This window comes from Macaca thibetana, chromosome 13 (genome assembly GCF_024542745.1).
Source record: "Macaca thibetana thibetana isolate TM-01 chromosome 13, ASM2454274v1, whole genome shotgun sequence".
Taxonomy (NCBI): domain Eukaryota; kingdom Metazoa; phylum Chordata; class Mammalia; order Primates; family Cercopithecidae; genus Macaca; species Macaca thibetana.
Genome location: NC_065590.1, coordinates 3075241 through 3089727, shown reverse-complemented (window position 1 = coordinate 3089727; position 14487 = coordinate 3075241). Strand labels below are relative to the sequence as shown.

At 48.8% G+C, this 14487-nt stretch overlaps 1 protein-coding gene across 1 annotated transcript in view; it reads left to right on the top strand.

Moving 5' to 3' along the window:
• Positions 1-14487, top strand: part of MITD1 (microtubule interacting and trafficking domain containing 1) — a 977552-nt gene that overhangs the window by 843645 nt on the left and 119420 nt on the right. The gene's annotated exons all lie outside the window — the stretch shown is intronic.

Sequence of the window (14487 nt, the reverse complement as noted above, 5' to 3'; positions counted from 1 at the left end):
AGTGCTTGGCACATTGTGGGTGCTAAGTAAACATTTAGGGCAGGATAAACATTTATGGATGGATAGAAATATTTTGGAAGGGATAAGGTTGTTACTTGCTTCCTGGAATTGCCTATGTCCATAACCATTATTTGTCTTGTTTTTTGCGTGATATTTTGTTGTCACATGGGGTCAGTATTTTATTTCACACTTATAGGAGAAAAGGCACCATGAATATTAATTGAAAATACGTGGCCGGGCGCGGTGGCTCACGCCTGTAATCCCAGCACTTTGGGAGGCCGAGGCGGGCGGATCACAAGGTCAGGAGATCGAGACCATCCTGGCTAACACTGTGAAACCCCGTCTCTACTAAAAATGCAAAAAATTAGCCGGGCGAGGCGGCGGGCGCCTGTAGTCCCAGCTACTCGGGAGGCTGAGGCAGGAGAATGGCGTAAACCCGGGAGGCGGAGCTTGCAGTGAGCCGAGATCGCGCCGCTCACTCCAGCCTGGGCGACAGAGCGAGACTCCGCCTCAAAAAAAAAAAAAAAAAAAAAAAAAAAAATACAAAAAACTAGCCGGGCGAGGTGGCGGCGCTTGTAGTCCCAGCTACTCGGGAGGCTGAGGCAGGAGAATGGCGTGAACCCGGGAGGCGGAGCTTGCAGTGAGCCGAGATCGCGCCACTGCACTCCAGCCTGGGCGACTAAGCGAGACTCTGTCTCAAAAAAAAAAAAAAAAAAAAAAAAAAAAAAAAAAAATACGTACACAGTACCTATCTCAGGTTCATCATTCAAATGTCAAGTTATTATTTTTCTGTGTGTAAACTGGAAGAACTCTAAAACAAATTAAAGAACCAGCTTTCTTTTGTAGCCCTTCTCCCCAGTGCTTTCAGGTAAAGGTAGTTTCAGGTCCATGTAATTTAAGGTTTTTGATAATTGAAAAGCATTTCTCTTGGAGATTTTATTAGGTATAAGAGGAAAGCCAATAAAGATGCATGTTGACGTGTCTGAATTTATACAAGTACTCATGCGTTCTAACTCGGTATGAGTCACTGATCTTAGCACACAAAGGATGTGTGTGTGCAATTTAGGGATGTGCCTCATCAAAGATGAAAAGTAGAAATGCGGCCGGGCGCGGTGGCTCAAGCCTGTAATCCCAGCACTTTGGGAGGCCGAGACGGGCGGATCACGAGGTCAGGAGATCGAGACCATCCTGGCTAACAGGGTGAAACCCCGTCTCTACTAAAAAATACAAAAAGCTAGCCGGGCGACGTGGCGGGCGCCTGTAGTCCCAGCTACTCGGGAGGCTGAGGCAGAAGAATGGCGTAAACCCGGGAGGCGGAGCTTGCAGTGAGCTGAGATCCGGCCACTGCACTCCAGCCCGGGGACAGAGCGAGACTCCGTCTCAAAAAAAAAAAAAAAAAGAAAAGTAGAAATGCAAACTAGAGGGGGTTTTATTCCCCCAGAAAAAATAAACAAACGTGGTAGAACTTCTCAATAGACTGAGGTTTGATTACTAGGGACAAGTTCAACAGTCTCTGAACCCCAGAGCCAGCAGAAGGTTTTCCTGGGCAAGAGTGACCAATCTGCTTCTCGTGTTTTGGGAATCACTCACAAGAGCAGCAAGATTTTGAACTGCCTTGGTCACAGCCAGCAGCAAGCTGAGACACAGCACTCTTTTCCATCTGACAGTTTTACACAGGCAAACCTTTCTTATGCTGAAACTTCATCACAGCTCTTTCTTCCATGACCTTAATTAAAACACAAATATACAATGAGAATGCCTGACTACGTGTAAACTTTTGTTTCTGAAGATGGCATCACACAGTGTGGAAACAGAAAAAAACGCATAAATTCTGCGCTCAAGGTGTGAAACGAATAAAGTAGATTTTATTGTTCCTGATGTTTCTGCTTATCTATGGTAGAGGCCAAATGATAAGGTTTATGGGGTCTCTTCAGTTGACTACAAAGGTGCTATAGGTGCCCACTGAATCATATCAGTTCCTTCCAAAAAAGCACTAACAAAGTCTTTCCAAGATGTGGAAACAGAGAGTCCTCTTGAGTCTGCCTGTCATAGGAGTGTATGCCACACCCAATATCTACTGGGTACTTGCTGGGAGTTGGAACACTGTCCTAGGAACAGCCTCAGAGAAGGGCAAGGAGAGCTGCCAGGTTTCTTCCGGAGACGTTAGCAGAGTACACCGCAGCCTCTGCCCCACCCAGTCGCCTGTTGTGAAATATCACCAGGACCATTCCTGGACTCCAAACCGGGTGGTAGTACAGAACTTAAAAGACTGGCACAACCGAAGCTTCCTACTGGACAGAGTCGACAGCATTTCTGGAGGGGGCACTGAACGCCAGTAGCACACTCCAGAATTATGGCAACTCAAAATACTGTATTTCCAAGCACCCTTAATTGAAAACAATTTAGCCTGTTCCAGTGATCTAAGCAGGAAGAAGATTTCATTTTTTGTTCGTTTTACGTTTTTTCTTTTGTTGTTGTTGTTGTTTTCTGAGACAGGCTCTCACTCTGTCGCATAGGCCGGAGTGCAATAGTGTGATATTGGCTCACTGCAACCTTCATCTCCTGGGTTCAAGCGATTCTCATGGCTTAGCCTCCTGAGTAGCTGGGATTGCAGGTGCCTGCCACCATGCCTGGCATTTTTTTTTTTTTTTTTAAGTAGAGACAGGGTTTCACCATGTCGGCCAGGCTGGTCTTGAACTCCTGACCTCAAGTAATCTGCCCACCTCTGCCTCCCAAATTGCTGGGATTACAAGCGTGAGCCACTGTGTCCAGCCTGTGTATTAGCCCGTTCTGATGCTGCTGATACAGACATACCCGAGACTGGTAAGAAAAAGAGGTTTAATTGGACTTACAGTTCCATATGCCAGGGGAGGCCTCAGAATCATGGTGGGAGGTGAAAGGCACTTCTTACATGGCAACAACAAGAGAAAAATGAGGAAGAAGCAAAAGCAGAAACCCCTGAAAAACCCATCAGATCTCATGAGACTTATTCACTATCAGGAGACTAGCACGGGAAAGACCAGCCTCCATGATTCAATTACCTCCCTCTGGGTCTCTCTCACAACATGTGGGAATTCTGGGAGATATAATTCACGTTGAGATTTGGTGGAGACACAGCCAAACCATATCAGCCTGTTTTACTGTTTGTTTGTTTGTTTTCTTCACCAAAAGAAAATCTAAGAATGCAAGAAGTTCAGTGATTTCCACAACAGACATAGCAAGTTGGTGGTGTCCAAAGCCAGCACTGATGGCTCATTCGTAGTTGCCCTTCTCTGACTTATTTCCTTCTGTCTGCTTCCTGATTCTGTGGCTAGAACCGCCCATAACCTAGTAAAGCTGTCAAAAATGATTGAAGAACAATGACAACTTGGTCTTTCAATGACATCTGGGAGGAGGACTCTGCTGACTGCATTCTTTTCCAAGTAGCCAATATTCTTCTCAGCAGGATTTGTGTAATTGCCACCTTGAAAAGCGCCTCAAGGACTTTGTTAAAGATTCCTTGGTAAGGAACTTGGAGGCTATTTGTTGAAAAAAGCCTTGCAAACATAAATTTATATCCATCTTTTCTCCTTCTTGCCTATCCCTCTCCCTTTCCTTTAGTGTGTTACTCGGTCTCACAGCCCCAAAAGACAATCTGACACTTAACTAGATGTTTATCACTGGCTTAAAATGAGTTGGTACAGTGAATTGGGGTTGGAAGGAGAAGGAGGAAGGTCTGAACAAAGCTAAAAGATATCACTGAGTCATTTACACACATTATCTCATTTAATCCTCACAACATCCTTGTGAAGTAAAGGCTTCACCTCCATTTTAAAAGCCAAGGAAACAGGCTCAACAAGATGAACTTGCCCAAAGTCACCCAGATCCTCCAGGTGTGGAGTTCATGCTTGCAGACACTCTTTCTCCTTGCTCAGTAAAAGCCAAGCCCTCACACCAACTCAGGACCCCACCCCTTCTCATCTTCATGGAGACTTTGCTCCATTTCTTATTTCCTCCATGCATTTTCAACTTCTTCCCCTGCTGGATCCACACCTCCTAACCACCCCTCCATTAGTATTCAGCGATGCTCTAGTAGCTCCTCTGGTAAAAATCATAACAATGGCCGGGCGTGGTGGCTCACGCCTGTAATCCCGAACTTTGGGAGGCCAAGGAGAGCAGATCACCTGAGGTCAGGAGTTCAAGACCAGCCTGGCCAAAATGATGAAACCCCATCTTTACTAAAAATACAAAAAATTAGCCAGGCGTGGAGGCGGGTACCTGTAATCCCAGCTACTCAGAAGGCTGAGACAGGAGAATTGCTTGAACCTGGGAGGTAGAGGTTACAGTGAGCCGAAATCCCACCATTGCACTCCAGCCTGGGCAACAAGAAAGAAACTACGTCTCAAAAAAAAAAAAAAAAAAGTTGTAAAACCCTTCCTTTCCCTCCACATCTCCATCCAGTTAGCACCTTATCTCTCTATCCCTCTTTACAGCCAGACTTCTTGAAAGTGTTGTCTCCGTGTGTCGTGTGTTGTCCCCAGTACTTCACCCCCATTCACTATTTAATCTTCTCCTATCCAACTCCTCCTCTGCTGTGTTCATTGTGCTTGATTCCTTGACATCTATTCCTCTTCTCTTTACAACTAACCTGACTTCCACTGCGTTACCGATCTACCTGAAACAGTGTAGGTGCTTGGGAGGATCTGATTCCATCTTGGACTCTAGGGTTGTCAAGGCCGTAAGAGTCCCTAGTGACAGTGATGTTGCTTCTTTATCACTAATAAGAGATGGACATTTGGCTCAATTGGAGTCAGTAAGACAGGAGGCAAGGCTTCCTGGTTGTTTGAAGGAAAGAAGCTTTCTCTAGTCTGAGAGTTGCTAAGGTGATCACCTGATCTGCACATTTGGATAAGTAAGTCTGAACCCTGGGAGATGCTGGCAGCCATCTTGGGCAGTGGTTCGGGGAAGGCGGGAGCCTTAAGATGAAGCTGACACGCAAGAAAGCAGAGCGGAGAGACAAAAGGATTCCAGGTGCCTGATGACATTGTTGAAACGCTGAATCAAACCATCCCTGAAACTCACCCTATCCCTGAGTTTTCTATTATGTGGGTTTATAAATCTGTATTGCCTGAGTCAGTTTGAGTCTTTAGTTACCTAGTTTTTAGTTACCTGCAATTAAAAAAGCTTGAGACACTTGTATTAAAATTGTTCTTGCCTGGTTCCGATTGACCTCTACGTAGCTAAATAGAATAATCTCTTTCAGTCTCATTTTCTCTTCTTGACAGCATTTGACAAACATACCACTGACTCCTTAAGGCAGTCTCTTAGCATGGCTTCTGTGAGATATACACATATTGAGACAGATTCTTTCTCTGTCACCCATGCTGGAGTACGATGGCATGATCACAACTCACTGCAGCCTTGACTTCTGAGGCTCGAGCGATCCTCCTGCCTCAGCCTCCCAAGCAGCTGGGTCCAGAGATGTGTGCCACCATACCCAGCTAATTTTTAAAATTTTTGTAGAGATGAGGTCTCACTATGTTGCCCAGGCTAGTCTTGAACTCCTGGGGTCAAGCATTTCTCCCACCTCGGCCTCCCAAAGTGTTGGGGTGACAGGTGTGAGCCACCACAACCTGCCTTCTATGATATTATGCTCACTGGTGTTTCTCCTCCTCTACAGCCTCTGTTCTCTGGTCTCCTGAATCCACTCTTTTGTCTCTACCAAACCCCTGAATATTGGAGGTCTTCAGGGACTGGTCACATGCACACTTCAATTCTCACTTGATACCTTCTTCCTAGGCAATGTCTTTTATTTCCCTGTCTTGAAATCCCACAACAGGGCAATGACTCCCAAATTTATACTCTTCAATTCAGACCTCATTTCTGAGTTGCAACTGCTATTGGGACTTTTTTTGTTTTTTTAAATTTTTTGAGACAAGGTCTTGCTTTGTCACTCACACTGGAGTGCAGTGGCCCGATCATAGCTCACTGCAGCCTTGACCTCCCAGGCTCAATTGATCCTTCCACCTCAGTCACCTGAGTAGCTGGGCCTACAGGTGCATGCCACCATGCCCAGATAAGTTTTGTATTTGTAGTAGAGACAGGGTTTTGCCATGTTGTCCAGGCTGGTCTATAACTCCTGGGCTCAAGTGATTTACCTGCCTCAGCCTCCCAAAGTGTTGGAATTAAAGGCATGAGTCACTGCACCCGGCCTATTGTGACGTCTTGGCAGTCTCCCAGGACCAGAACCTAACTTGTTATATGAAAATAGAAACTTCATGAGGTCAGGGCCCATGGCTGTCCTGTTTGCCACTGTATCACCCATTTTTAGCATCCTGTCTCACACAGAAAGAGTCCGTGAAACTTCGGAATGAAGGAATGAATGAGGAGCAGATGAGTGAAGAAATTAATGGTGCCCTCTGGTTGCAAATAACATGATATCCCAACTTAAAGTAGTTTAAATAAAAAGAGGAAGTTAGTGTAGACAACTGGGGGTGTCTCAAGTGAACTTGGGGAATGTGGTTGAACCTCAAGACTATTGAGAACATTGGCTTTGGACAGTCAGGACTTTCTTCAAATCTCACCCCTTCTTGATGTGCAGTTACTTCATTTTTCTCTCTTGCTGCCTTTTTAGTTCCTCAGACCAAATGGAGATTCTAGACCTCCACTGGGATTGGCAGGGATTTTTTGTTATTTTTATTTTATTTTATTTATTGAGACAGAGTGTCACTCTGTCACCCAGGTTGGAGTGCAGTGGCGAGATCTTGGCTCATTGCAACCTCCGCCTCCTGGGTTCAAGCGATTCAGCCTCCTGAGTAGCTGGGATTACAGGTGCACACCACCATGCCCGGTTAATTTTTGTATTTTTAGTAGAGGTGAGGTTTCCCCCATGATGGTCAGGCTGATCTTGAACTCCTGACCTCGTGATCCGCCTGCCTCAACCTCCCAAAGCGCTGGCATTACAAGTGTGAGCCACCATGCCCGGCCTGGCAGGTTTTTGAAAAGGCCCTGACCTTTATGATATCACACTCTCCTGGTTTTCATTACTCTACAGCCTCTCTTAGCTGGTGTCATTTATCAGCTTTTTCCTCTACCCAGCCCCTAAGTTCTGGAGTTCCTCAGGGACTGGTCACATAGGCTTGAGGGTCATGAGGTCTCTCTCATAACCACTCACCTTGGCCGTTAGAGCACAAAAGCAGTCATAGACAGCAGGTAAACAAATGGCCACTACTGTGTTCCTAGAAAACATGATTTAGAGTAAAAGGAAAAAAAAAAAAAAAACCAAAACATTATTTTTTAGAGTATAGAGGCTAGAGTAAAAGGAAAGGTTAGAGTAAAAGGGGAAAAAAAATTATTTAGAAAGAGGTGCTGGCCCTGGTCTAGAATACCAATAGATACTGATATGGTTTGGCTGTGTCACCCTGCCCCCCTCCAATCTCACCTTGAATTGTAATAATCCCCACATGTCAAGGGCAGGACCAGGTGGAGATAATTAACTCGTGGGGGCCATTTCCCTCCTGCTGTTCTCATGGTAGTAAATAAGTCTCACAAGACCTGATGGTTTTATAAAGGCGAGTTCCCCTGCACAAGCTCTCTTGCCTGCAGCGGTATAAGGCCTGACTTTGCTTCTCCTTTGCCTTCCGCCATGATTGTGAGGCCTCCTCAGCCATGCTGAACCGTGGGTCCATTAAACCTCTTTCCTTTATAAATTACCCAGTCTTGGGTATGTCTTTATTAGAAGCATGAGAACAGACTAATACCGATACTAACTCCACATGTCATCATCAGTTCAGCAATTTGGAGAGAGACAGTCACCGCTCTCTCTTGGTTCTGTGCTGTCTCTTAGCCTAGCTGGGGTCACTTTCCCATCCCTGATCCAAAGGACTGGCGGAGGAGGCAGGGTCAACATATTACTCTCTAGGTCACCATGGCTACTCTCATGGCACTCACCTGTACCGCAGGAGGACTGAAGATGGGGAACAATTCCTGGGAAAAATCATGCTACAAAATTCCAACATCTAAAACTTAGTTAATTTTTATTTATTTGGCTTTAAAATAACATTTATTTCTCGGGGCAGTGCACACTTTGGACGTGAAATCCAGGGCCTCAGTCCACCGCTGGGATGTCACTGGTGGCGATCAGCGTCTCCCAGCCCCCACATCTGAGCCTTGCACAGAGCAATGTCATTGCAGACCCTGCAGTGGTTCAGCCTGCGATCCGGGCATTCTGGGTTGAGCCAGGGCTCTGAGTCCCATGCAGTTTCCTAATTTTCAGTCTGTGTCTGGGTCCTTCTTCCTTGGTCCCTGGGCAGCGTGGTGAATGAGATTCCGACACCTGGCGTCTCCAGGCTCCTCCAGGTTACCATGCCAAGACACGGGCTTCCTGGTGATCTGTGGACCTCGTGGAGGGGTTCACGTGATGCCGGGCATAGACGTTCCGGGCTGGTAGCTTTTTAAGGTACAGCTGCTGCAAGATCTGGTTCTGACGGACCTCATCCTGGGTCACCTTCTCCCTGGGGTGTCCCGCCATGGCCTTGGCGTTGCTCCATCGGGCTCCATGCGCTCTCTGCTCCCTCGTGCCTCCCTGGCCCCGGGCTTCTGCCGTCTCCAGGCAACGGCGTCCCACGCGGTCTCCAGGCAACAGCGCTCCCACAGCCCCAGCTTCCTGCGATCCAGCCTTTACCCCTCCGGGAAAGGGCTTCCGGTCATGGGACAGACCCCGGGGTCATGGGCATGTGGTTAGGCCTCACCTTGGCCAGTCGTTTCCCTCGCAGCGAGCAGAGGCGCCGCTTCCTCGTGTTCTCCCTTCTCCGTCTCGGGCCAGCAGTTTGCTCGGGGTTCCACACCAAGGCCCACGGGGAAGCCAGTTCCAAATGCAGAGGCGGGCCCGGCCGGCTGAGCAGGCAGCGGAGGCCGAGGGTGGGTGTCCGTGGTCCTGCGTCCCCGTGTCCACAGCCAGGCCGTGGGGTCCCCGGGGTCCGCTCCTTCGCTGCCCGAGCACGGTCCCTGCAGGGGCCTCTCCGTGGGGTCGTGGATCGTCAGGCCGCGTGGGTGGCTGGGGGCGGGGGGCGGGCTGCAGGCAGGCTCTAGAAGCAGGGGCTGGGTGGGGGCGTGGGGGGATAGGGAGGGATGTAGTGGAAGTTGGGGCCCCAGCGGACGTGCGGGCGGCAGATGCAGCCCTTCTGAAGATTCACGCACGAAGAGGTCGGCAGGGCGATGCCCACGACGGGGTAGTGGACGGGCACGAACTGGTTCAGAGACGGGTAGCAGATGGGGCAGAAGGACGAGTAGGTGGGATGGAACAGGAGCGTGGTGTGCGGGTCCAGAAACGGAGGACGGATGGGAGGAAAGAAGAGCCGACGGCCAGGGCGCTGCGGGGTGGCGCCGAGCGGGCGCCGGGGCTGGGGGGCGGAGATGCGGGGCAGCTTTCGAGTCATTTTCACGCGTGCAGCGCTCTCTCGTCGGAACGGCCGGAGTGCGCGGCGAGTGCGGGGCCTGCGCGGCTTTTATCTCCTCCGGGCGTTCCAGGGCGGAACGCGCTTTGTGACCCGCGCCGCGTCCGAACCCGGGAGCGCCCCGCCAGTCGGCACAGGGCCCCGTCTCCGGGTTTAGGACCAAGCAGGGGAAATGGAAGACAGAGGCAATGGGGCGACGTAGCAGTCCCTGTGCTTGTACCCCGTAGTTTTGCCCTCAGTAGGCAAAGGCTGATCGGAGGGCTGGGATACGGTTAGGGGCCGGGGGCCTGGGAGAGCGGCTCTGAGCAGGAACTGGGCAAAGGGGACGAAGTCAGTGCCCCAGGCGCCTTCCCTTAGGACAGTGTTCAAAGCCCTTCAGTCCCTCACATCACTGCGGGAACATGCGCAATTAGACACGCTACGTCCATTTTACCCGTGGGACACGGAGGACCAGAGAGGGAACCTCCATAGGCTGGCGGTGGGAGACAAAGCAGGTGGGGCTCGAACTTGTGGCAGCAGAGGGCAGGTAGGAGGGAAGCAAAACGGCCCAAGCTCGCACCAGCGGCCGCTCCTGCGTGCGTGTGTGGACGGGATCCTGCAGGGGGCGCGGCAGAGCAGACCGGTGCGTTTCCTAGCTTACCCTTGGCCCTGTGTTCCTTGGTGTGATGCTCTATTTTTAACTAGAACCAGAAACGTTGAGTCACAGCCGGTGGATGGCTTACCCACTCCCAAGCGCCTACTAACTGGATTTGGACTTCCTTGCTCCCTACCTGAGATGCCTCCCTCCCTGCCAGATGATCCAGGAGGCTGCACTTTTGTCTGATGCAGAAACTCTCTCTGCTGAACATTACTGGTTTCTTTGATCACCACCCAAAGCATAAGCCCCTTTTCTCTCCTATTCTCAACCATCCTTTTATCACTGAGGACCAAGCTCCAATTTTTTTATCTTAGCTAAATTCCTACCTAAAGGGTCTAGCGATTCATGCCCTACAAACCTTAAATTGTCATCAGATGGATTTTATTTAACCCTGTATATTGTGACTTTTCTTTTTCTTTCTTTCTTTTTTTTTGAAATGGAGTCTCACTCTCACCCAGGCTGGAGCGCAGTGTTGCGATCTCGGCTCACTGCAAGCTCCGCCTCCCGGGTTTACACCATTCTCCTGCCTCAGCCTCCGGAGTAGCTGGGACTACAGCGCCGCCACCACGCCCGGCTGATTTTTTGTATTTTTAGTAGAGACGAGGTGTCACTGTTAGCCAGGATGGTCTCGATCTCCTGACCTCGTGATCCGCCCTCCTCGGCCTCCCAAAGTGCTGGGATTACAGGCGTGAGCCACCGCGCCCGGCCAGTCCCGCCATTTCTAAACCAAATCAATGTATTTCTTAAATGTAATTAATGTCTCATGCCTTCCTAAAACATATAAAACCAAGCTGTACCCCAAGCACCTTGGGCACATATTCTCAGAACCTCCTGAGGGCCATGTCACGGGCCATGGTCACTCATATTTGGCTCAGAATACATCTCTTAAAATATTTTACAAAGTTTAACTCTTTTCATCAACATCACCATAATATTCTGATTTTTCCCCAACATCCTTTTCCTGTCTAATTATTTGACAAAACTTTATATTCTCTGAAGTCCAGCCACATGATTTAGCAAACTCCCCTATTCCCTGAGAGTGCTTCTTTATTGACGGTCTCCTGTGACTCCTGGCTTTAACTGTACCTGGTTTCTCTTGAGGACACTGTTTCCCTTGTATCTCAAGTAGAGACTACTCATTCTTTCAAACTCTAAACTACTTCAGGGTGAGAATGTGGGGGTATTGCTTTTCCTTGCTCCTTCTACTTCCTTTAAAATCCTTACTCCAGTCCGGCGGGCGTGGTGGCTCACTGTAATCCCAGCACTTTCTTCTTTCTTTCTTCTCTCCCTCCTTCCCTCCCTCCCTCCCTTCCTTCCTTCCTTCCCCTTCCTTCCTTCCTTCCTTCCTTCCTTCCTTCCTTCCTTCCTTCCTTCCTTCCTTCCTCCCTCCCCTCCCCTCCCCTCCCCTCCCCTTCCCTTCCCTTCCCTTCCCTTCTCTTTCCTTTTTAAGACAGAGTCTCGCTTTGTCAACAAAGCTGGAGTGCAGTGGCAGGATCTCAATCTCGGCTCACTGCAACCTCTGCCACCCAGGTTTAAGCAATTCTCATGCCTCAGCCTCCTGAGCAGCTGGGATTACAGATGGCCAGCATGCCCCACTAATTTTTATATTTTTAGTAGCTATGGGGTTTCACCATATTGCCCAGGCTGGTCTCAACTCCTGACCTCAAGTGATCTGCCCACCTTAACCTTCCAAAGTGCTGGGGTTACAGGTGTGAGCCATGATGCCCAGCTATGGTTTTGTTTTGTTTTGTTTTTTCATTTCTTGTAGAGATGGAGGGTCTCACTATGTTGCCCAGACTGGCCTTGAACTCCTGTAAATCCTCCCTCCCAGCCTCCCAAAGTACTGGGATTACAGGAAACACCATGCCCAACCTAACTTTCTTTTCAATACCTCCTCCACTCCCACACCGGCTGTCTCGGATCCTCCCTCTGTCTGGGAGGTGAGTATTTGAGAGTGTATGCCTGCTCTTTGAAAGGAAGGTTATCTATACAGGGGCTGGCAAGGACTGAACGAGCCTGAGGACGCAGGTGGGCATCGTCTCTGTGGAGCCATTGCCAGTCAACATGCTGGCCGCTGCCCAGGAGAACCTCCCAGGATGCGGACGTGGCCCTCTGGGCTGATGACAGCGTGCTTTTGTAGGTGGGGCCGGGCATCCCCAAATTTCCCCACACCGTGATACATTTGAATTGTTGGTATGTGCTAGAGCTTGCTGGAAAAAAAATGAAAGAGTTGCATTTTGGGAGTCAGGATATAGTTTTTAATGGGTGCATTAGTTCTCTTTTTACCCCAACTCTGCCAACAACAGAGAGGAATCCAGTGTTCTCACACTCCCCTCCCAGAGTAAAAGTTCAGGAACTCCCAGGGTGTCCAAATCTGGATCCTTGCTCACGGTGCCCTGCCTTGTGGTCTCACCATCTCAGCCACAGGTAGAGAACAACAAGATCTTTTATTTATTTATTTTTTTAAATGGAGCCTCGCTCTGTGGCCCAGGCTGGAGTACACTGGCATGATCTCGGCTTACTGCAACCTCTGCCTCCTGGTTCAAGTGATTCTCCTGCCTCAGCCTCCTGAGTAGCTGGGATTACAGGCGCCTGCCACCATGCCTGGCTATTTTTTATATTTTTAGTAGAGATGGGGTTTCGCCATGTTGGCCAGGCTGGTCTGAACTCCTGACCTCAAGTGATCCACCTGCCTCGGCCTCCCAAAGCGCTGGGGTTACAGGCGTGAGGCTCTGTGCCCGGCCGAGAACAACAGAAACTTAACCCTCCATGTCTCCACTGAGGATGCAGAGTCAGTGACTTCCAAAAAGTCATCAATACGCTTTAAATCATTCATTTACTCGTTCCATTAAGGAAGGAGACCACTACTACTCCTGCTGCCCTCCTCCCCACACCTTGCCTCGTTCACAAGACAGGAAGAAAGTGAGAAAGAAACAAAAGTAAGATAAATAGCCAGACAACCTTGGCACCACCACCCGGCCCTAGGAGTTAAACAAAGTAATAATTATAACATCAACCCCTGGCCTAAACTACTTGTGTTATCTGTAAATTCCAGACACTGTATGAAAAAAGCATTGTAAAACTTTTTGTTCTGTTAGCTGAGATGCATGTAGCCCCCAGTCACGTTTCCCACGCTTGCTCGATTTATAACGACCCCTTCACGTGGACCCCTTAAAGTTGTAAACCTTTAAAAAGGCCAAGTATTTCTTTGTCGGGGAGCTCGGTTCTTAAGGCGCAAGTCTGCCGACGCTCCTGGCCGAATAAAAAAACCTCTTCCTTCTTTAATCTGGTGTCTGAGGAGTTTTGTCCGCGGCTCATCCTGCTACACATAAACATGTATTGAATACCCCTTATGTGCCATAAGGAATACAGGGGAAAAAAAGCCTTTGTTTTTGTTCTCAAGACAACAACAGACCCACGTGCTGTAGGTGCTGTGGTAGAAATATCCACATGTTGCTTGAAACACAAGGAACCCACGTCTAACCTGGGGCCCAGCATTGGAAACCCAGTCCAAATCTTGCTGGGTGAGGTTGTAGGAATTCTTCATTCATTGAGTGATTCCACAGAGATTTACTAAACACTTACAATGTGCCAGGCTGTTATCTGGGCACTGAAGACTCAGTCTTATAAATGAAGTTCTCATGGAGAACTCAGATTCACAGTTCTCATGGAGCTTGTGTTTGAGGTGTGGTGTGGGGAAGGAGCTAAGGCAGAGGATGCAGAAGAGTCAGACTATATACCAACCAGCCGATAAGCGCCATCGATTCCATGTTTTTTATCGAGTGTCTAATATGTGTCAGGCAGAGTGTTGCACGCTGGTGTTACAAAGACAAATGAGACACAGCCCCTGTCCCTGAGGGGTTAGATAAAAAGGAAAGAGCCTGTAGGAAGGCCTAGTGCAAACTGGTGCTGTGTTTGGGAAATTCAAGCTGTTCAGCTGAACTGGGGCACAGGGCGTGGTGAGGGAGGGGCTCCCTGTTTCAGTCATGAAATGCACCCTTTCCACAACTGGGGAAATAATCCTTCCTGGAAACTTCATACGAACCCTCTCAAAGTACTTATTGATGTAGACATTTGGAACACGATGTAGGTCCTGGGTGTCTATAAAATAGCATCATCCAGCCGATCACCTCTCCCCATGTGGCTGAACTGAGGACCTGTGGATTGGTATCTCTCGGTAGTTCAGAACAGTGCCAGCAACCTACGGCCCTAGGGCCACCACCTGTGTGGTAAAGAAAGTTTTTTGGAACACAGTCATGGCCATTCATTTAAATATTATCTATGATGGCTCTCGTGCTACAATGTCAGAGGCGAGTATTTACGACAAAGATCACATAGCCCAAAAGCCTATATGGGCCTATAAGAAAAAGTTGCCAACCCCAGTCTAGGAGCTCTGCTTACCTGAAATACAAACTA